This window comes from Eptesicus fuscus, chromosome 7 (genome assembly GCF_027574615.1).
Source record: "Eptesicus fuscus isolate TK198812 chromosome 7, DD_ASM_mEF_20220401, whole genome shotgun sequence".
In the NCBI taxonomy this organism is placed as follows: domain Eukaryota; kingdom Metazoa; phylum Chordata; class Mammalia; order Chiroptera; family Vespertilionidae; genus Eptesicus; species Eptesicus fuscus.
Window position 1 is genome coordinate 77,958,732 of NC_072479.1, and position 21,807 is coordinate 77,980,538.

A 21,807-nucleotide genomic window follows, 5' to 3' on the forward strand; every position below is an offset into this window, starting at 1 on the left:
AGGTACAAAGGCGAACCCCCCTTAAACTTGACCCAAAGAGACCAATTATCAGGCAGCAGAGATTTTCCACTAAATACTCTGGGAAAAAAAAAAAAATGAAAGAAAAATACATTCCATTAGCTCAACTTGTTAAAAACACTGAATTGCTTTATGCAACTGCTAAGGAGCTCCTTCTTGGTTGTTTTTTCTCAACCATTTTCCTAGGAAATATGTTACTAGTAAAAATTCAGCCTCCTGAGCCCAATTCTGATCAGAATCTCTGAGGGTGATACCAAAGAACCACCTAGGTTATGCTGACATGCATTAAGTTGTATGATTCTACAAGGGACTATAGACCTTACGTCGGTAGAGATGTATCTGTCTCTTTCAGTGTTAACTCAGGTTCACCAATATGAACACAAGGGCTGTTTATGGTCCACACCTTCTCTGACTAATCATGTCAGTGTCACCCTGCTCCACACATGTTCTAAACGTAACCTTCTCCCTTACATCCTGAGTGCCAAGTACCGGAGCCTGCAAGCATATAACAATATTCAATTTTTTTTATTTTTTTAATGACAAGACCAGAAAGATAGCCTTAAGAGGAATATATATCACATATCAAATATTATTTTGGTATAAAGTCTAAAATTCTTTACTTCTTTGAAATGTGCAGCTTTAAATAATATGAATTTATCTAGAATTCAAAAACCTAGAATATGCGCAGGCTTTTTACCTTTGCAGTCCTTATTCTAGGGTTTTCAGTACTGAAGAACTTGAGGCAATAGAAGACAGATGGATTTGTCGCTCATAAACTAGTAATGTTGCTCTGGAAAGGAGAGCCCAGAGGAAAGAGAGAGTATGACCACACTCTACCTCCGGAAACGGGGACTCCTGGAGACGCAGCACACAGGGAAGGAGATTAACGTAGGCCAGCGGTTCTCTCCTTGGGCCGCATGTTAGACTCATGTGGGAAGCACTTTCAAAACACCAACCTCTGACCCTACACAGGATTTAATGGATCCAGGAGGGAACCTTGCATCAGTCATTCAAAAGTTCCAAAGGAAATTTTAGTGTCCAGGCAGGGTTGTAAAACACTTGTAGGCAAATTAAAGATTACATTGTTCTCTACCTACACGCACACCACAAAATCCTATGGCGCTATTAAAGAATTCAAATGCTAGATTGCTCTCCAGATCCGTTGGCTCAGTTTCCATGGTAAAGTCTGGTAATCTGCCATAGCAAAATAACACAGACTGGGTGGCCTAAACAGCAAATTCATTGTCTCACAGTTCTGGAGCCTAAAAATTCAAGGTCAAGGTGCCAACATGGTCAGTGTCTGGTGAAAGCCCTTTCCTGGGGTTGCAGATGGCCAGCTTCTTGCTGTGGCTTCACTTGGTGTTCGAGGGGATAATCTGAGCTTCATAAGCAGATGGCCCTAGGTTCATCCCCTAATAATAGTGGTCATACTTGAAACCAGAAAAGGTCCCTGAATGTCAGCCAACTTAGACATCATCAATTCTTACTTCCCTCTGTTCCACTGAGCTGAGATAGAGCCTCAGGGCCCTTCTTAACACCATGTTCCTAATCAAGTAGAAACAACACTCAAGATGAAACCCATTTTCCATCACTATTCTAAATACTTCTAAATACTACTATCTTATGCCATGAAGTCCATCAACAAATGTATTCATTTCATTAGAAAAAGCTTTAGTATATATTTGTAAAAGAGTACCCTAATATGTAAGAAAAATAATGGATGTTGCTAAATGATTACTGCTAAGCAAGTCAGAAAACACACACAACACAAAACAATCTGAGTTTTGTTAACACATGTATTAGACATAGAACAAATCAAGAAAATGATTAATTTTCCAGCTTTACTGAAATATAATCGACATAACATTGTGTAAGTTTAAGGTATACAACATGTTGATTTGAGAGACTTATATGTTGTGAAATGATTACTACAGTAGTTAACAGTTTCATTACCTCACATAATTATCATTTCCCTTTTTTAATGAGAATATTTAAGATCTACTCTCTTAGCAACTTTCAAGACTTTAATACAGCATTATTAACTATTAGAGGTCCAATGCACGAAATTCGTGCATGGTGGTGGGGGGCGGGTGTTCCTCAGCCCAGCCTGCACCCTCTCCAATCTGGGATCCCTCTCACAATCCAGGACTGCTGGCTCCCAATGACTCGCCTGCCTGCCTGCCTGATTGCCCCTAACTGCTTCTGCCTGCCAGCCTGATCACCCCCTAACCACTCCCCTGCCAGGCTGATTGATGCCTAACTGCACCCCTGCCGGCCTGATTGCCCCTAACTGCCCTCCCATGCAGGCCTGGTCACCCTTAACTGCCCTCTCCTGCAGGCCTGGTCCCCACCACTGCCCTCCCCTGCAGGCCTGGTCCCCCCCAATTGCCCTCCCCTGCAGGCCTGGTCCCCCCCAACTGCCCTCTCCTGCAGGCCTGGGTCTCCCCCAACTGTCTTCCCCTGCAGGCCTGGTCGCCCCCAACTGCCCTCCTCTGCTGGCCCAGTCACCCCTAACTGCCCTCCCCTGCAGGCCTGTTTGCCCCCAACTGCCCTCCCTTTCAAGCCTGGACCCTCCCAACTGCCCTCCCCTGCTGGACTGATCACCCACAACTGCCCTCCCCTGCCAGCCATCTTGTGGTGGCCATCTTGTGTCCACATGGGGGTGGCCATCTTTGACCACATGGTGGTGGCCATCTTGTGTGTTGGAGTGATGATCAATTTGCATATTACCTCTTTATTATATAGGATAACACCATGCTGTGCATTTGATTTCCAGAAGTTGTTCATCATGTAACTGAAAAGGTGTCCCCTTTCATCACCATTCCCCTCATTCCCTAGGACTGGCAACCACCATCCTATTCTCTGTTTCTATGAGTTTGACTTTTTTGTGAGGTACCACATATACTAGTAAGTGATACCTTACAGCATTTATCTTTCTCTATCTGACATTGCACTTAAGCATAGGGCCCTCAAAACCCATCCAAGTTGTTACAAATGTCATAAATTGCCTTCTTTCCCAAGGCTGAACAATATTCCACTGTGCATATACACTACATCTTCTTTATACATTCATCCATAGATAAACACTTAGGCTGTTTTCATATCTTGGCTATTGTGAAGAATACTACAATGAATATGGGACTGCAGATATCATTTCTAAAACCCGATTTCATTTTCTTTGGATATATATCCAGAAATGGGATTGCTAGATTATACGATAGTTCTATTTTAATTCTTTGAGAAACCTCCACACTGTTTTCCACAGTGACTGTACCGATTTACATTCTCACCAACAGTACATGAAGGTACCCTTTTCTCTATATCCTCACCAATATTTATCTCTTTCCCTTTTGATGACACCATCTTAACAGGTGTGAGTTGATATCTCATAGTGTTGTTGTTTTTTATTGTTGACAGCATTACAGATGTCCCCTATTCCACCCCCTCCACCCAGCCCTAGCCTCACCCTAGGCCTTCCCTACACTATTGTCTGTGCCCATGGGTTATGCATATAATGCATATAAGTTCTTTGGTTAATCTCTTCTCACCCTCCCAGCTCTCTCCAACTTCTCTCTGAGATTCCACATTCTGTTCCCTGCTTCCATGTCTCTGGATCTATTTTGTTCATCAGTTTATTTTGTTCATTAGATTCTACATATGAGTGAGATTATGTGATACTCTTTGGCTTATTTCACCTAGCATAATACTCTTAAATTATATTATTTGCTTTATTGCTATTGAGTTGTATGAATTCTTTATATATTTTAGATTTAACGTCTTATCAGATATATGATTTGCAACTATTTTCTACCATTCTTTAAGTTGCCTTTTCATTTTGTTGATGGTTTGTTTTACTGTGCAGAAGCTTTTTAGTTCGATGTAATCCTACTTTTTCATTTTTGTTTTTGCTTCTTGTGCTTTCGTTGTCATATCCAAACAATTGTTGCCAGGAGAAAGAGATTAAATTTAAGATATGTTTTCCAAGAAGAGGTAGGGATGGAATCAAATTTAGAAGAGAAGACACAATTTTCCAAAGTCATTTTTGGCAAAGAAAGTCATTTAGAGTTCCCTGAAAGCCCATAAAAGAACAGTTGTCCCATGGGAATATCTATTTTGTCTGCCTTCATTCTCCACACTGACATTTAACTTCAGAATTATTTACAATTAGAGCACTGTTAAGCTGCATTAAATAATTTTCTCTGTTTTGATAACCTAAGTAACTTACTATTTCCCTACTTCTTCCACACAATATGAACTTTCATATCTCATCAAAAATATGTGTTGTGTTGTGTTTAAAACTATTACGCTTCTCTAGACATTATTCAGTATGCAATATCTTTTTAAAACATATAAAAGCACCTGTGTTTACTAAAAGGAAATGTTACATGTTTCTAAACTGGAAAAGTTCCTAAATAATTATTATCACCAACACAGCATTTGAATTAATTTATCAAATTCTGAAAGAGTCTATCAGTTTCTCAGATGAACCAGCACCCTGCCGAAGTATGCTTCAGGAAAGTGACTTTGAAAACAATGGGAAAGACTGGAGGGGAGCGAGAGGCTAGAAACAGACCATGACCAGCAGCGAGGTGGGAGATGACTAAATGGGCCCAGGCTGTGGGAATAGAGCGAAGTTGACAGATAGGAACAGACAGGACATACAACATAGTAAAAGTGAGTAATGAAGTTCAAAGGGCAGGCACAAATGGATCTTGGATGTCACACTCAGGTAACTAGAAGGATACTGGTTGTTGGGGGAGCTAGAAAAACCTGAAAATTTCAGTCACTCCACACTTCAAGAATGGCTTGGAAGCCATTCAGGGTTAAGTATGAACATATGTCTCAAAATCTGCCCCAAAGATAAAAATTAAAAATAACAAGGGGAATGGTGCGAAGTGATCTCTGCCTCCTCGTGCTTTGTGAGTCATGATTTTCAAGCCAACCATCACTGGGTTCTGAAATGCAGAGAAGTGCCCGTGAGCTCCCAGGCTTTGGACTTGGCTTCCCAGTTCAGTGTGGAATTGTGAGGGCTTGAAAAATTAGACCACGTTAGCGATACATGGACTTACTAAGTGGCAGCCTCAGAGTGTGCAAAATAAACTGTGTAGTGACCTCTCCTCTGGGGTCATTTAACAAAAAGGCTCCTGCCAGTGAAGACATCTGAAACTTGGAGAGGGTGCTTTGTGGTTCTTCCACCCTTTGTGTAGGGAAGTCCTACTAAATCCAATTACGGTGTTTGCCAATCCATGACTACCATGCAGTGAACAAACACTTCTCAGGCACTCGTGTCTAATTCCTCTCAACAGCAGTTAGGTTAAAAGTCATAACAGAAACAGAAAATAATCCCCTGAAGTCTAGCATGTCTGAAGCTGCATAATGGTGGAAGTGGAAGTGCAGGCAAGACCATCAGTACAACCTGAAACATTAGGCAGGCCTTGCTGTCAGGGTAACTTGAGCTGTCTCTTGCATCTTTATATACAACTACTAGAGGCCCGGTGCATGAAAACTCATGCACTGGAAGGGGGTTCCCTCAGCCCGGCCTGCCCTTTCTCACAGTCCGGGAGCCCTCAGGGCGGGAGGCGACCCAGCAATCAGGGGAAGGCGATGCCCCCATCACACCTTTGCTGCTGCCACTGCTGGCAGCACAAGCCTCGGCCGGCCCTGGTTACCTGAGCCTTGGGTGGCCCTGGGCGGCTGGGCAGCTGCCATCTGAGGCTTGCCTGGGCCTCAGGCATCGGCTGGGCAGCTGACATCTGAGGCTTGTCTGTGCCTTGGGCCAGCCCTGGGCGGCTGGGGGGCTGAGGGTGGGTCCGGCTACACTGAGTGCCTGCCACCTCCCCGGCGGGGCTGAACAGACTGGGGGACTCCGGCAGGGTTGAGGGAACTGGGTGCCACCATCTTGTGGCTATGGGCCCTGCCATCTTTGTGACGGCGTGATGGTCAATTTACACATTCCCTCTTTATTAGATAGGATAGTTCACACAAACTTAGTAGGTGTCTAATGCCATGCCAGACAACTTATTATTATCGTTTCATTTAAGGTTTACAGTCACTATTGATAGATCCACGTTATAGGGACAATTTTACTGATGATCAAATAAGATCCAGAGAAATTAAATAACTTGCCCCAGATCAAAGGCTAGTGCAGGACTCAGTCATCTACCTCTTTAATTTCCAGACAAAAGGCTAATGATAATAAGACTAGACGCAAATGCAAAACATATAATATTTAACATTAAAATAAAAGAAAGCAAGATTCTGAGATAGCTCAGAGTATAAAAGGGAATACTCAGAACTTGATAGCAAATGAAAAAATAAATACCATAATTAATTTATAAATAGAGTTCAATCCTAGTAAAAACAATGTTGCTATCTTAAAAACTAAACAATGCAACTTACTTTACTTAAGCTTAAAAGACAAAAATCACAAAGCAGGTTACAAGAAGCAGACTTGCTATTAATTTAAATGAGTGTTTAAAGAAATGTTCTTATCCATTGAACAACATTCCACTGTTTAGCTCAAACATTCAGATTTAAAGTGGATATCCTAACAACACATAAGAAATACAGTCCAAAATCTAGGAAAAGATGCCAGAAGTTGCACTTTCAATCCTTTTAAGAAAGTATCGCATACTTTAAAAAGTAAATCACAAAAGAGAGCTTTTTAAAAATTCTGTTTTATATAATCAAGAGTAATAATTCCTTTTTATAAAACATTTAATGCTAAAGCATTTAGTTCTATGGTGTGATGGAAAAAGTACCAGGCAGGAACCTAGGAAATCACTGTACAAAGCTTTGGGGCCTGGGTGTCCTCTGCTTTTTAAAAAGGGGTTGGGTTAACCTATCTTTATCATTCATTCATTACAGAATTAAAGATTCCTAGACACACAAACAAAAGAAGAGTGGAGTTATCACTGATCTCCTTTCTTTTATCTTCTTTCTTAGAGAAGCCTTTCCAGAGATTTCATATACTGCATTTATAATTTATTGTTTCAACCAACTCTATCTGCTATTTCTCAAATTGGAATTTTCTAAAGGATGAAAACAACCAATAACTTAGAATTTATGTTTACCAGCTGTCCTCCTTTACTCCCAATTAGATAAAAATCGAGTGTACTTATAAAAATAATACACTGGTCAAGTAGTTCACCAACCAAGAAAAAACTTTGGAAGTCATATTTAACAAAGGCTGCCCACCCAACAATGAGAAAAACAAAGAAGTAGCCAAAAAGCTAATAAAATTTGTGTTTATTTCTGTAATTTTTGAACTCAACTCTGGAGTTCATAGGACGATTTATTTTTTTGCCCTTATAACCACGTGATGGGAAACACACACTTTAGATTTCATTTTAGCATTCAAACTAGAAATGAGTGATGGAAAAAGACAGGTTCCTTTAGTAATTGGAGCAGGTGACAACTTCTAAGGAGGAGAAAAGTAAGAAACAAGTTATCCTAAAATTCAAATTTTATCTGTCACACACAAAGCCACATTCAGGTAATTGTTCATAGATTAAGTCATTTCCATATTCAGAATGAATTTGTCTACAGCATCAGCTACACACACACACACACACACACACATACACACACACACACAACACACAAAAAAAAAAAACACAGAGCCAGAAACACAAAAATAGACAAAATGGCCCCTTACTATGAGACATTTTAAAATAACGTACCAGTCATTATTTAGTCTTAAAGCTACACTAAAAAAAAAAAATCCACATTCACAATATTACTCATGGTCATGCATCATATCACATACGGTCACCTAAATGCAACTCAGAGCACCTTGCTCCATGGGTCACCAACTGGTACCTTTACATCTCTTCCACCACCTCCTCATTTTATTGAAACAGATGCAAATTATTGCTTCCCAGTAAGAATTCTTAATTATTAGAGCTTTTAATGGCTGACATGCTTTATAAAAAAATTTAAAACCCAACGTACTTGCTTGTATCACAGAACTAGCTCTGTTCCCAGATCCTAACTGTCGGTGCCAAGTGTTTGTGTTCCACAGAAGCATCCTGTGTCTCTGCCTGACTTCCATGAGTTTGGCCGTCAGGACCTGGAAGGGGAACCATTTCCACGTTGCGCAACACAGTTCAGTGTACTGGACAAAGGGTGGGGGCTCTGGACTCCCAGGGACTCTTTGAATGGATCCCTAGGGAACCTGCTTTTCAAGAGGCAAAAGAGAGAAAAATAAGTGGACCAGAGGGTCAGGTTTTAACCTGCTGACTTAGTTCATTGGCTCTTCACACTCAGGAATGGCCCCTAAACAGCTTCCATACAAACACAGCTTCCTATTGATCCAAAATCTCACGAGGGGGGATCTAAGATGAGTAATGTTTTTGGCACATATTTGTATTAATTATACTACTTCCTTCTTCTGGAACACTGGTTTTGATATAGTCTCTCAACTTCTAAGAAGTAAGAATCATTTGTCCTATTTGCTTTCCCCATTTTATCCATCTCTAGGATGTTCAACTTGTATAGTTCCTATTTTATTCAGGATGTGCTAGCATTTTAAATAAAAGTACTAGTGATATTTAAATTCTAGAATATGTAAGTAGTTAGCTTGGGAAGCTGATATAAAGGGGATCACATCAGAGTTGTAGGCATGTGTTAGGCTACAACTTAATATGAACTAACATAAAGGGCACTCTGTTCTTGAAATGCATATACCGTAGAAATGGAAAAAATGGCATACTAATGAAGAGAATAAATGTGTAAAGCAACCTCCAGTTTCACCGACTTTTATCTTCAGAAAGGAAGTTTTGATGAACTAAGAAAAACACAGAATTTTTATAAGCTATATGTAACTTCATATCTCTAAAAAAAACAAAAATAAATAAATAGGGTATAAGGAACCTAAGAAACAGAAGTAAACAGTTATGTACAAAGAGCTTGTACTCTATGACTAATCCTCTAATTTCATTTTAGGATTATTTTATATTCTTGTGTCATTAGCTGCTTCTTAACTGATAATACTGAGATTTTCTTAGTAGTATAAATAAAGTCTGATATTTCATAGGTTCATAACATGGTGAGAGTGTTTCTCCTAAAATATTTGATTTTCTCTCTGTAAGGTAAGGTTTGATGGCAATTAGTTATATCTGGAAAGCTTTAGAAAAATGATTTCAAAGGCAGGAACTCATTCACTCAAGACAAATTAATGTCTGTGCCCATATGTCTCTTTTTATTCAACATCAGATCAGCCATTTACAGGCCTGAGCCAGTCTTTAAGAACAAAGAAAATTTGCATCACACACTGTCCAGTTATACTGGCACCTCAGGACACATACAAAAACAAACAGTCTTTGCCCCTCCTCCCCAGCTCCCTGCAGCTCCTGGCCTAAACCAAACAGCAGGTGGGCCTGCAAGGAGAGGGCAAGTCACAGGCTCTTGAGGGGTCTGGCTTGTTCCTTCGGACCACCTGGACACAAAGGTAACATAGGGATCGGACCTAGGCTCCCCAACAGGCAGCACGGACACTTGAGACCTGCTGACACCATTTCCTCCATCAACTCCGTGCCGTCAGCTCTGTAGTGGTCTGGTCCAGTTGCCTGGTGCCAGTTTGGGTTCTGATGGAAGCTGAGTGTTCTCTACCACTTTCTCTTGGCTCAGTCAGGCCCTGGCTGAGCCATGTATCTAAGGAGCCCAGAACTGCCCCTCAGCTGTACTTGGGGCTGGTCCTGGAAAAACTACCAGGGTTGTGGCAGCATTTCCTGGAAATATTAGAAAAGGTCCTAATTCTAATGGTTTTCCATGGGAATCGCTGATAGGTGCATCTATTGTTGAACTGTGTGCTGTTTTCTGGTTTTTATGGAGAAGTTTTCGATCAATTACAAACCAGTTTTATGTGGCAAGAGAGGAAAAATTTGCTGTAGCACTTTCTACATGAATGGAAGAAAGATGTAAACTACTTGAAAAATTTAACCTCGTACAAAAGCAGTATGAAGACTTAGTCATGACAGGATTCCAGCTTTGAAGAGGAGTCAACAGAAGCTCAAAGTTTGCAGGCAATCTGTGAAAAGCTGAACAGTTCCAAATCTGCATTTGAGGAGGAAATACTCTTTCTAGAGAAAAGAGTTAAAAGAAGAGAAATTGAAACATTCTGAACAAGATAAATTGACGGTGGATAATTAAAAAAGGATACAGGCCGTAGGAGATGAATCAAAATCACTCAAATCACATGTCACTGAAGCCAAATGACAGCCTTCAAGATATTTCAAATGAATGAAGACCCTCTTCAGATAGCTTTACATAAGCTTTGAGTGAAAATTTCTAACTTCAGGAAAGCTGGAAAGAACTTTTACAAGAAGTTGAATGGAAAGAACAAGTGAGTGAGCTCAATAAACAGAAAATAACATTTGAAGACTCCAAAGTATATGTGGAACAAGCTCTATATATGATAAAGAAAAACAGATAAACTCTGGCTGAGTGCTTGCTAAAGATGCAATAATGTGCTGCTCTGCATGGAGAAGATTTAAATATATATTTTATTGATTTTTTTACAGAGAGGAAGAGAGAGGGATAGAGAGTTAGAGAGACACATCGATCAGCTGCCTCTTGCACACCCTCTACTGGGGATGTGCCCACAACCAAGGTACATGCCCCTGACCGGAATCGAACCTGGGACCCTTGAGTCCGCAGGCCGACGCTCTATCCACTGAGCCAAACCGGTTTCAGCTGCATGGAGAAGATTTAATGGGTGATAACTTGGATTTGGAAAGAAGAATGATTCAGAAAATGATAACCAAAGGGAGCTTTGAAGAAGCAAATTGATACTGCTAAGTTAAAGGCATCTTTAAAAACCCTAGAAGAAGAAAGAAACTAAATTTACACTTGGTTATCTGAAGTAGATAAAACAAAGGAAGAGCTCACAGAGTGTATTAAAAATCTCTAGACTGAACAAGCATCTTTGCAGTCAGAAAATGAACATTTTGAAAATGAGAATCATGAACTAAAGCAGAAATTTAAAGGAAGGACTGAACTGTATCAAGAAAAGAAATTTACACTTTGGAGAAAATTAATAGAAGAAAATTACCAGTTAGAGCAGCAATTTTCAACTGGTATACTGTGACACACTGGTGTGCCGCAAGAATTTTTTTAAACATGCAATACCTGACTATTTAGTCAGGGGCACTGGCCTCTTTTCCTTTGGACTGTTAAAAAAAAAAATGACAATAGCCAACACAATATCCATCCAGTGTGAATGCCCTGTCTTGAAACATAAATAAATAAGTCATATAACAGAGTTGCATCTAATTGGTTAATTCTTGGTACCGAAACCCTAATATATAAGTATAGGCACCTGATTTTTTTAAAGTCACTTTGGAGAAAAAAGGGTAGGTAATTACTACTACTATTTTTTTTTTAATCTATCAAAATTATACCTTTTTTTTTTCCATATCGGCAAGAAATATATTTTTTGGTGTGCCGCAGAATTTTTGTGATTAGTTTAAGTGTGCCATGAGATTAAAAAAAAAATGTTGAAAATTGCTGGGTTAGAGAAACAGGAGAAACTTTCTAAAGCATATGAAGAGATCAGCCTGGCAGCTAAAGAGCTGGAGAAAGTGAGCCAAAGGTCTTGAAGAAGAAATGGAGAGAACCATTCATTCTTATCAAGGGCAGATTATTTCCCATGAGAAAAAAGCACATGATAATTGGTTGGCAGCTTGGACTGCTGAAAGAAACCTCAATGATTTAAATAAAGAAAAATCTTACGAAAGACAAAAACTTAACTGAAACAGGATTTACATGTGAACTTTTAGGAAAAGTTCCTTGTGCACTTGATCTTCCAAATACATTTGGCGGAGAGCACTCCCATGTGGTCCCTCACCAGCTGGTTCAACTTTTATCTGAAGGGAGAACTTTCCTGTTTAAAGGGTCTGCTCAGACTTTCACCTTTGTTTCCACGGGGAGGAGGAAGAGGGGAGGAGGAAGAAGTTCGAAAGGCCCAGGGAATCCTCTAGACCAGTGGTTCTCAACCTTCCTAATGCTGCGACCCTTTAATACAGTTCCTCATGTTGTGGTGACCCCCAACCATAAAATTATTTTCGTTGCTACTTCATAACTGTAATTTTGCTACTGTTATGAATCGTAATGTAAATATCTGATATGCAGGATGTCTTAGGCGACCCCTGTGAAAGGGTCGTTCGACCCCCAAAGGGGTCGAGACCCACAGGTTGAGAACCGCTGCTGTAGAGCCTAAGACCATAGGAAAACACAGATATTTACATTACAATTCATTTACACTAGCAAAATTACAGTTATGAAGTAGCAACGAAAATAATTTTATGGTTGGGGGTCACCACAACATGAGGAACTGTATTAAAGAGTCGAGGCATTAGAAAGGTTGAGAACTATTGCTCTAGACCATCCGATTACTAAAGAAGAGTAGCCAAGCTGTGATAGGCTATTGTCATTTCCTCACAGGAAATTTTCTGACACTAAGTCCCTTTCAACTCCATGGGAACAAAGTCATAGGACAAAAATTCCTCCAGCAGGCCAACCTTATCTGATCTAGCTCCTCCCCCACAAAGACAAGGACTTAGAATTTTTCATTTCTTTTTAAAGACTTGTTTGGCATTGATAATAATCAGCTAGTTATTTCCCCTTTTGCTTTAAGATCTACTGACATTCAAAAAAGGCATTGGTCTTTTCATCCACAAAAATGGGTGAAGTAGAGGTGAATTAGATACCACGGCAGTGTTTAGGAGAGCTGTTATTACACTGAGGTCTTAAACTTTCCTAGACTGGAAATTTGAACCATGTTCTTAAATATCTACAGCCTTTGTGAAGTTATCAAGGCATACTTCCAAATACTACAATTTTGCCGATATATTGGAAAGGATTAAAAGATAAATACTTGATGTTAACAGCGAGTTTCAGAAAATGGAAACACCATTCTGAAGGTCACTAGGCTTCTCACCTGCTCATCCTTCACACTCGTAACTCAGCATAAGTTACAATTTGTTTTCTACCTTGAATGTGTTCTCTAAGTTGCAAGGCAGAGTTCCCACACACCCAAGTAAACCCACTCAACCTTTGTTTAGCACCAGATTGTTGCTATGCTACAATTCTTACCCCCTTAATAAGACCTGATCAGCTCAACATTTTGACATGCATCTCCCTTTGACATAAAAGTACATTTGATGTATTTATCAAAATAATGACATATGCCTGCACTGGCCCATTGATAATTTATGTGCTACATCTTCTTCTAAAGATCATGCTTGTCCTCTGAGAGGTCTCATCTTGGTCAGGATAAAGTCCAAAGACCTCAACATGGCCTCCAGGGGCCTCCATGGTGTGTCACACTGTCTCCTCTATGACCTCTTGTCAATTTGTTCCCCTACTCTGCCCTCACCAATGATATTTACATTTGCCATCTTCTCTGCCTGGAATGAATTCCCCCAAATTTGCATGCACATGGCTTATACCCTTGAAAAAAGGAGATGTCCCCTTATCAGTTCAAGCTCCCTTAGCCATCTTACATTAAGTAGTACTTATGGTCCATATCCACATACCGATTCCACTCAGATATTGGTCCATACTTATGGTCCATATCCACAACACTTATTCCACTGAGATATTTATCTGTTTGAATGAAATTTCAAGTGAACAGAAATCTATCAATTGTTAACTGGTATCCTAAATGCTTAAAATAGTCTGGCACATAGTATGCACGCAATGCATATTCACTCAAAGAGAGGATTGATGGTCCTTAAAACGTTTTGACAGACTAAGAAGAGAACAAGGTTGAAAAAGTTGGAGTCCAAAACTCAAATTCAACAACTCCAAGGACACTCCCTCTGCCACTCACCGATCTCATTCCCTGCCTTACCCAAATATGAGATTAGTTCAGGCAATTAACCCTCTTGGGAAGAGTTGGGTTAAAGATCATAGTTCACAAGCAAAGTGATGAGGCTGGAGGAGAGCAGAGAATAATGATCCTCCCTCGCCTCATCTCAAATCACTCAACACTGCACAGGACACTATTCCTCAGTAGGCACTTAATAATAAATGACTGCCAGAAAGCATGACCATTTTTATTTTACTGAAGAGGGAAAAAATAAAGGGAGATGACACTTTCTCATGATTTGAAATGATCCGATTGGACAAAGGCAGAAGGCAGACAGTTGTAGGAGAAGCAGGCTCTCCAAATTCTCACAAAATACAAATGCTTTGTCATACTTTAGATGGGAAGGGTTTCCTTTCAGACATGTGGGTGAGAAAGGGAGGAGGGGGAAATGCTCAGATGATGCTATTTTGAAGCTATTTGGTAAGAATGGCTATTTTCCCTGTGATATTCTTGAACCACCAAATGTCATGTTTCCATGCTTGCTATCTGGATGCTATCAAAGGCACTACTCTGAGGTGAGAGAGGGGGTCACGTGCTCATCTTCTCACATGCTGCTACCGCTGCTGGTTTTTTTAAAAGCTCTGTGACCTAGAAAGGAGATGTACGGTATGAATGATGCACGGACTGCAGAGAGCATTGAGCGTCATCAGTCTATTTATACCTCCAGGAAGAAAAAAATGAGTACAGGCCAATGACTCTATACTCCGTGGACGGGGTATGCAAAGATCATCTGGAAGAAACAATAAACATAGTAAGAGAAGTATTTTTGTCACTGAGTGAGGAATAAAAGGTGAGGCCATATTCCCATTTCCTTGGTCTTTCCAAAATTCGGTTTGCTTTTAAAGAATTCCTAGTTGATTCCTGATGTTTCCCACTCCGGTGTAAAGCAGTCGGAGTCCCAGTTAAAGGCACTACCACCCACATTTTAAAAACTGGCTTCATTCCACGTATGCATACATACTCACATGTGGCTGTAATCTGCAGCCATTTGGACACGCTATAAATTTGGAGGGAACGTTTTTCAGGCTTAACAAAGTATTTGGAAAAGCCTTATAGATACTTGTGTGAGTTAACTCAGAAAAAAAAGGGGGGGAAATGAGAAGATTTACATGGATTTGCACAATATGGTAGAAATTTTTTTTCCCCTCCAAGGTATGTGGTGAGCTTCTCTTAAATGGTGAACTATTTCCAGGACTAGGCAGCGGAATGCACCCAGGTACAGCTGTTAACACTTATTCCTGCATCACTGGAGAATTTAATGCCAGTCTTTACCTCTAGACTTCTAGTAGTTGTTTCTAATATAAACAGAATAGTGTGGGGCCCAATGGAAGTGATGCTGTGGAACCGACCCATGTATGTGTGTGATGCCTGCCAGCTTGATTTGCTTTCGGAGTTATTTTACTAGCAGTGGTGATGGGTTTGCTGACAACTGGCAAGAGTATGAGGTGTTTTCTAAGGCTCAAGATTAGGTGTTTCCTAGTGTGAAATTTATTGATCCTCAGAGGCTCAAACCCCGTCCTGGATTCTTTCACAGAACACAAACTGATTTACTCTGAACATACCCAAGTTCATAATAGAAACACTCCCTGTTTTTATTACTATCCAGGTCTCCTCTTCCCATCTGAGGCTGCAAATGTAAGACATGCTTCACCCTTTCCCTACATTTGCTGTAATCACCTTTGATGTTAGTTCATGGAGCACCGTCATTTCATCACATTCACTTCTTCCAGGGCCTGACCTATAAAGGGGTTGAGGCTGTGTCTTGAATTGTTCAAACCAAAGGGAATTAATGCTTTACTTCTTTATTTTTGTTGTTGTTAATTGTCTCCCAAGGGTATTTTTCCATTTATTTTTAGAGAGAGTGGAAGAAAGAAGGAGGGGGGGGAGGGGAGAGAGAGAGAAAGGGAGAGAGAGAAAGAGGGAGTGAGAGAGACAGAGAGAAACATCGATGTGAGAGAGACACATCAATCGGTTCCTTTCCACATGAGCCCCGACCAGGGTATCGAGCCTGCAATCAAGGTACGTGCCCTTGACCGGAATTGAACCCGGAACCCTTCAGTCCGTGGGCCGACACTCTATCCACTGAGCCAAACAGTCTAGGGCTATTTCTTTAATTTTGAACACTCACAAGGCAATTTAGAGCTTATATATGTCCATAATTTGTTGTCAAGTTAATGATATTCTTAATCTTGCTGCAACATGTAGGAAATAGTGACTGATGCATAAAGTCGATGAATTTAAACAGAATAGAAACTTATCTGATGGACTAGACTCCTCAGAATGTAAATGGGCTGATGAAAAACAGTACCACCAACTGGTTTGGTTTGTTTCTGTGTTTTGGCAAGAGCTTGTCAGTTTAAGAGGTGTGACTACTTGTTGTTCACGTGTATTCATTGCCAGAAAGGAAAAGTGGGCAGTGTAAAACCCTATCAGGAAAAAGACATTATTTAATGCACAGAGAAAACTGATATTAATGATGGAGAGGTTGGCACCTGCTAGGCAAGGGGAACAGAGAAAGCGGGACAGAAATAAAAACTCAGCTACAGGTGCCTTAAACTAATTAATACTTGATAAATACGTGCTGGTTCATTTTACAGTAGGAAGGAATGGAACTATGAGATGCGTCATCTTTGAAACCTCCTCTACATGACCACACTGCTGAAAAAAGGAACTTAATTTTCATGGACAAGCGGCAGTGGCAATCAGGAGCACTCACAGCCGCCGCTGCCATGTGGGGAGTACAGGCCGCCCTCCGCCAGGCCCCACCTTCCCCACCCCCATCCCCAATGCTGCAAGTCTCCGCCCACCCACCCCTGCTGCGCACGCAGCCTGCTTACCAGTCGTTACGTGACAGCGTCCCTACCAATTTGCATATTACCCTATTATTAGATACTTGATCACACTGAATAATCACTATTCATCCAGAAAATAATATTTCCTAAGAAGCTTATATCAGCATATAATTCTAGTTTAATTCTATTCTTAATTTCTCCTCTCACCCACATTCTCTTACATACCTATGCAGGTAGTAAAGTTCCTATATCCAAGTTAGGGGGAGGATCACAGTGATACAGTTTAGATATATCCACAATAGGATAGAGTAATATTTGTCTCCAAGACTAGATTTATATTAAATGTGCCTCAAATAAATTTCTATATAACTTATTCTTGCCAAAGGAAACTTAAAAACAGCAATTAGTGTTGACAAGTGCTGACATCTGGAAATAGACCCCAGAAGAGTAAATATTAAGAAGATTTTTAAAATAAAATTCAATACACCTATAGAGTAGTAATTCAATGTGAAGTTTTGTCTCATTCAAATTCTGCTCATTGCCTTTGAGGAATTCTGAGTAGCATTCATAGCCTCCTTCACCTAATAAGAGGATGCTTCAAACATCTGATATAATAAAAGGCTAATATACAAATCGACCGAACAACAGAACAACCAGTTGTTATGACACACACTGACCACTAGGAGGCAGACACTCAATGCAGAAGCTGCCCCGGGTGGTCAGTGCACTCCCACAGGGGGAGTGCTGCTCAGCCAGAAGCCAGGCTCATGGCTGGTGAGTGCAGCGGTGGTGGCAGGAGCCTCTCCCACCTCCATGGCAGCACTAAGGATGTCCAACAGTTGGACATCCCCTGAGGACTCCCAGTCTGTGAGAGGGTGCAGGCCGGGCTGAGAGACCACCCCCAATGCCGAGTTCATAAATTTTGTGCACCAGGCCTCTAGTGACATGTAATCCAAGGATAACTCGACCTATTTGCTGTGACACTGCCTTTTTCTATGACACCATCAATGGACAAGATGGTTTTAATCCATGCTTTTGTTCCCCAGCCACTAAGTGCTTACATTTACTGAGTTAAGTTTAAGCATATGTTTTAAATTCAGTGTTTTAAGCTGACATGCTGATTTCAAAAGACACATAATCATATTTTAAGGATTTTTATAAGATTTCCAAACTGCTAGATTTGATTACAGTTTTACAAACTGCTAATGAACATACATTTCAAAAGAATTGACCCACGATTTCACATATTTAACATCCAGCAGTGCTGTTGACTAAATATTTCCATTTGTCCTCCACATGGGAGGATTGCATTCCCCTGCCTCCTGGACATTTAGTGAGGCCATGTGAGGTCAATGAAATGTATTCACACAAATGTCATGCATCACCCACTGGATAGAAGGTGCTCAGAGCCAGTGTGTGATGTACCATGTTCTCTTCCCCTGTTCAGGAGACTGGGGAAGCATGTGTCAAATGGAGCTTCCTTCTGAAGTAAGTGTGATATGCCCAGTCTTCCTGCCAAGCCACAAAATCCTCTTTGTAATAAGCCATTAATATTTTTGTGTGGTTGTTGTTATTGCAACCTAACTTAGCCTATCCTGACTACTTCATATACCTGGTTGTGACTGTAAGGCACACACTGAAAAATTTGGGGAAAAAAAGAAAGAATTTTTAAAGCCATTTTAATATGGAATGTGTAATGTCAACAGTTAAATTCCATTTGCATGTCTGGAAATAAATTTTGAAATTTTATGTGAACTATGGATGAAAAGGGGTATGGTAATAAATAATGAATTCCTAACTGAGCAGGTCCTGGTGGGTAGTCACACCCCAGGCCTATAACTTCTTTAGTGAGAGGTTTTTAAGCCAGTCCTATCCATTGTCCTTATGAATCTAGGATAACACATCTTTGAATTGCCAGAAGTAATACCCTTCAAAGGCATAACCACCCCCTCAGGAGAGCACCTAATCTTAACTATCCTATAATCCAATCCCCACCTTGCTTTCTCCCTTCTTCATGTAATTTCCCTTATGTTGTCTCCTTAATTTCAAATGCATAAAAGAAACTGCAAAACTATTATTCTCCAGAGCATTTGAGATCTTGCTTCTGGGAAATTGTCATCAGTTTTGGCTCAAATAAACTCTTAAAAAATTCTCTACAGGTTTGGATGTTTCTACATCGATAGAACTAAAGGGTCAACAAGTGGTTCAATAAGTAACAATAAATAAGAAAGGCAAAAGGGGATGGGGATCCCGGGGTGAGGAAAAAGTCCTCAAGATGGACACACTAATCTAGGGAAGGTAGAAGAGTGAGAAGACAAAAGGGATTTAAGAGAATGGAAAATAGTTCCAAAAGAAGCTATAGAGCTTGGCAGGGCCTGTACACCATGGGAAGGAGGAGGACACATGCTGTAGACCCGGTAACTTTGCAAGGTTATAAGTAGCTGCACTATACAATCAGATCTATAGTCCTGAAAGGTTTCTCTCTGTAGTTTGGAGGCAGGTTGAAGAGAGGAATGAGTGGAAATAGGAGGGTGAAATGAAACAAAAAGAGTCATTGGGAGGAACACATTACTCATCCTGCTCAAAAACATCCCATGAGTGACCACAGCTTATGGAATGAAATGTCCATCATTCTCTGTGGGACCAAAGGTCCTCCAACTTTAAGAAATAGAGGCTAGTGGTCAAGACCCCAATCTCTGGCTACAAGTTCAACTTCTGACAGATACTAGTTGTATCGATGCCCTGGTTTCTTTATCCATAAATTCTATTTGTTGAGTTTATCATGAAGATTTAAATAAGATAATAAATGTGAAATGGTTACTGGAGGAAAATATGCCTTGTCTCCCCTTGTTGCTAGTGGGGATGGGGTCCTGGTGATATCCCGAGAAAAGGAATTTTCTGAGACTCACACAGGAGGATGCAGGCTATTTCCATGGAATTACATCCCTGGGTTTCCAAAGTCTCATTTCCCTTAGTCCAGTGGTTGGCAAACTCATTAGTCAACAGAGCCAAATATCAACAGTACAACGATTGAAATTTCTTTTGAGAGCCAAATTTTTTAAACTTAAACTTCTTCTAACGCCACTTCTTCAAAATAGACTTGCCCAGGCCGTGGTATTTTGTGGAAGAGCCACACTCAGGAGGCCAAAGAGTTGCATATGGCTCATGAGCCACAGTTTGCCGACCACGGCCTTAGTCCAATCAGAGAAGAATTATAGCTGGGGTTTCAATAGCGCTAAAATCAGAGCCAGTATCCAGAATTTTCATTCCCTGTTGCAGCAGGGTCCCATGCAGCACCAAGCTAGCTACAGTCCATCAGTCCATTGTGCATGGGGTCCACATGGAGAATGCCAGGGAACAAGAGAGCACACCCCGAGCAACAAGAGTCCCAAGAGCCCCGAAAGCAAAAGAGATAGAACTTCTTTGTGTAGAGGACTATATATTCCAAAATGTTAGCGCCCTTGCAGTGATCACGCTCATTCTGTCCAATGACTTCTGTTCCCAGGTGTGACTGGCAGTGAGCACCTTCTCTAGTCACCCCAACTTTACTGGGCATGCGTCTATCTTCCCTTCATTGGATCCCTCCCCCAGTGTTTTGCAGGGAAGATGCCTATAATGTCTGGCCTTCCTTTTGCTTCTTTCTTTTTATTAATAACTACCTAATTACAACGGTATCAAAATATTTATTTTAGAAAAGTATCTGGCTCTTAGTAAGGGTTTACTAGTTAATCTAGGGCATTCTATGACCCACAGCATAAGTAAGCCATTATCTTCCAATACTACTTTTTTTTTTTTCATTCTTCCTCAACTAAGGATGTTGCCTTTGATTGATCTTTCCCTAGTCTCCACCTGCTCAAATTCTACTCGCCCTTCAGGATCCAGCTCAAATGCCATATACTCCACAAAGACTTTTCTGAATGCTCCCCACCACTCAGTAAGTAATATCTTCCAATTCTGAACTATAAGGTATTTTCCAACTGTTTCACAGCACTTGGTTAAAAATTATCTATGGGATAAAAAATAAAAATAAAGCTTATTCTTCTCAACTATACTGTATTTTCCTTAGTCAGTGTTACTTCTTATCTATCCATGTATATTTCCAACAGTACTTCCTTGCAATGCTTTGAATATACTGATCTTCATTGTTGAATATTTTAAGACATTAGATCCAATTCTAACATATAGCCTGATAAAATATATAATCTATACTAATAAAAGGGCAATATGCAAATTGGTCAGGACGCCCTCACAGTAACAACTGAACAATAGGCTGCGTGGGGTGACCAGGCCAGCAGGGGGGTCCACGAGGGGCGACCAGGCTGGCAGGGGGGGTAGTTGGGGGTGCCCATGCCAACAGGGGGGGAAGTTGGGGGTATCCAGGCCAGGAGGGGGTAGTTGGGGGTGACCAGGCCAGCAGGGGGGGCAGTAGGGGGTGACCAGGCCGGCAGGGGGGCAGTAGGGGGCAACCAGGCCAGCAGGGGGGGAGTTAGGGGTGATTAGGCTGGCAGGGGGCGGTCAGTTGGAGGCGATCAGCCTGGCAGGCAGAGGCAGTTAGGGGTGATCAGGCTGGCAGGAGGGACAGTTAGGGGCAATCAGGCAGGCAGGCAGGTGAGCAGTTAGGAGCCAGTGGCCCAGGATTGTGAGAGGGATGTCCGACTGCTGGTTTAGGCCTGATCCCCGAGATTGGGCTAAATCAGCAGTTGGACATCCCCCAAGGGGTCCCGGATTGGAGAGGGTGCAGGCTGGGCTGGGCTGAGGGGACTACCCCCACCCCTGTGCACGAATTTCATGCACCGGATCTCTAGTCCTATATAATAAAAGGCTAATATGCAAATCGACCAAACTGCAGAATGACCGGTTGCTATGACACTCACTGACCACCAGGGGGCAGAAGCTCAACACAGAAGCTGCCTTTTGGTAGTCAGTGTGCTCCCACAGGGGGAGCACCGCTCAGCCAGAAGCCAGGCTTATGGCTGGCATGCACAGTGGTGGTGGCAGGAGACTCTCCTGCCTCTGTGGCAGGGCTAAGGATGTCTGACTGACGGCTTAGGCCCGCTCCCTTCAGGGAGCGGGCCTAAGCCGTCAGTCAGATATTTTCCGAGGGCTCCTGGACTGTGAGAGGGC

The 21,807-nt window shown here is 41.3% G+C and overlaps 1 protein-coding gene and 1 pseudogene across 2 annotated transcripts in view; one reads left to right on the forward strand and one right to left on the reverse strand.

Annotated features, from left to right (window-relative positions):
* Positions 1 to 21,807, reverse strand: part of PDE3A (phosphodiesterase 3A) — a 260,175-nt gene that overhangs the window by 163,650 nt on the left and 74,718 nt on the right. The window lies entirely within an intron of this gene.
* On the forward strand, positions 9,609 to 20,194 carry LOC129149889 (melanoma inhibitory activity protein 2-like; annotated as a pseudogene).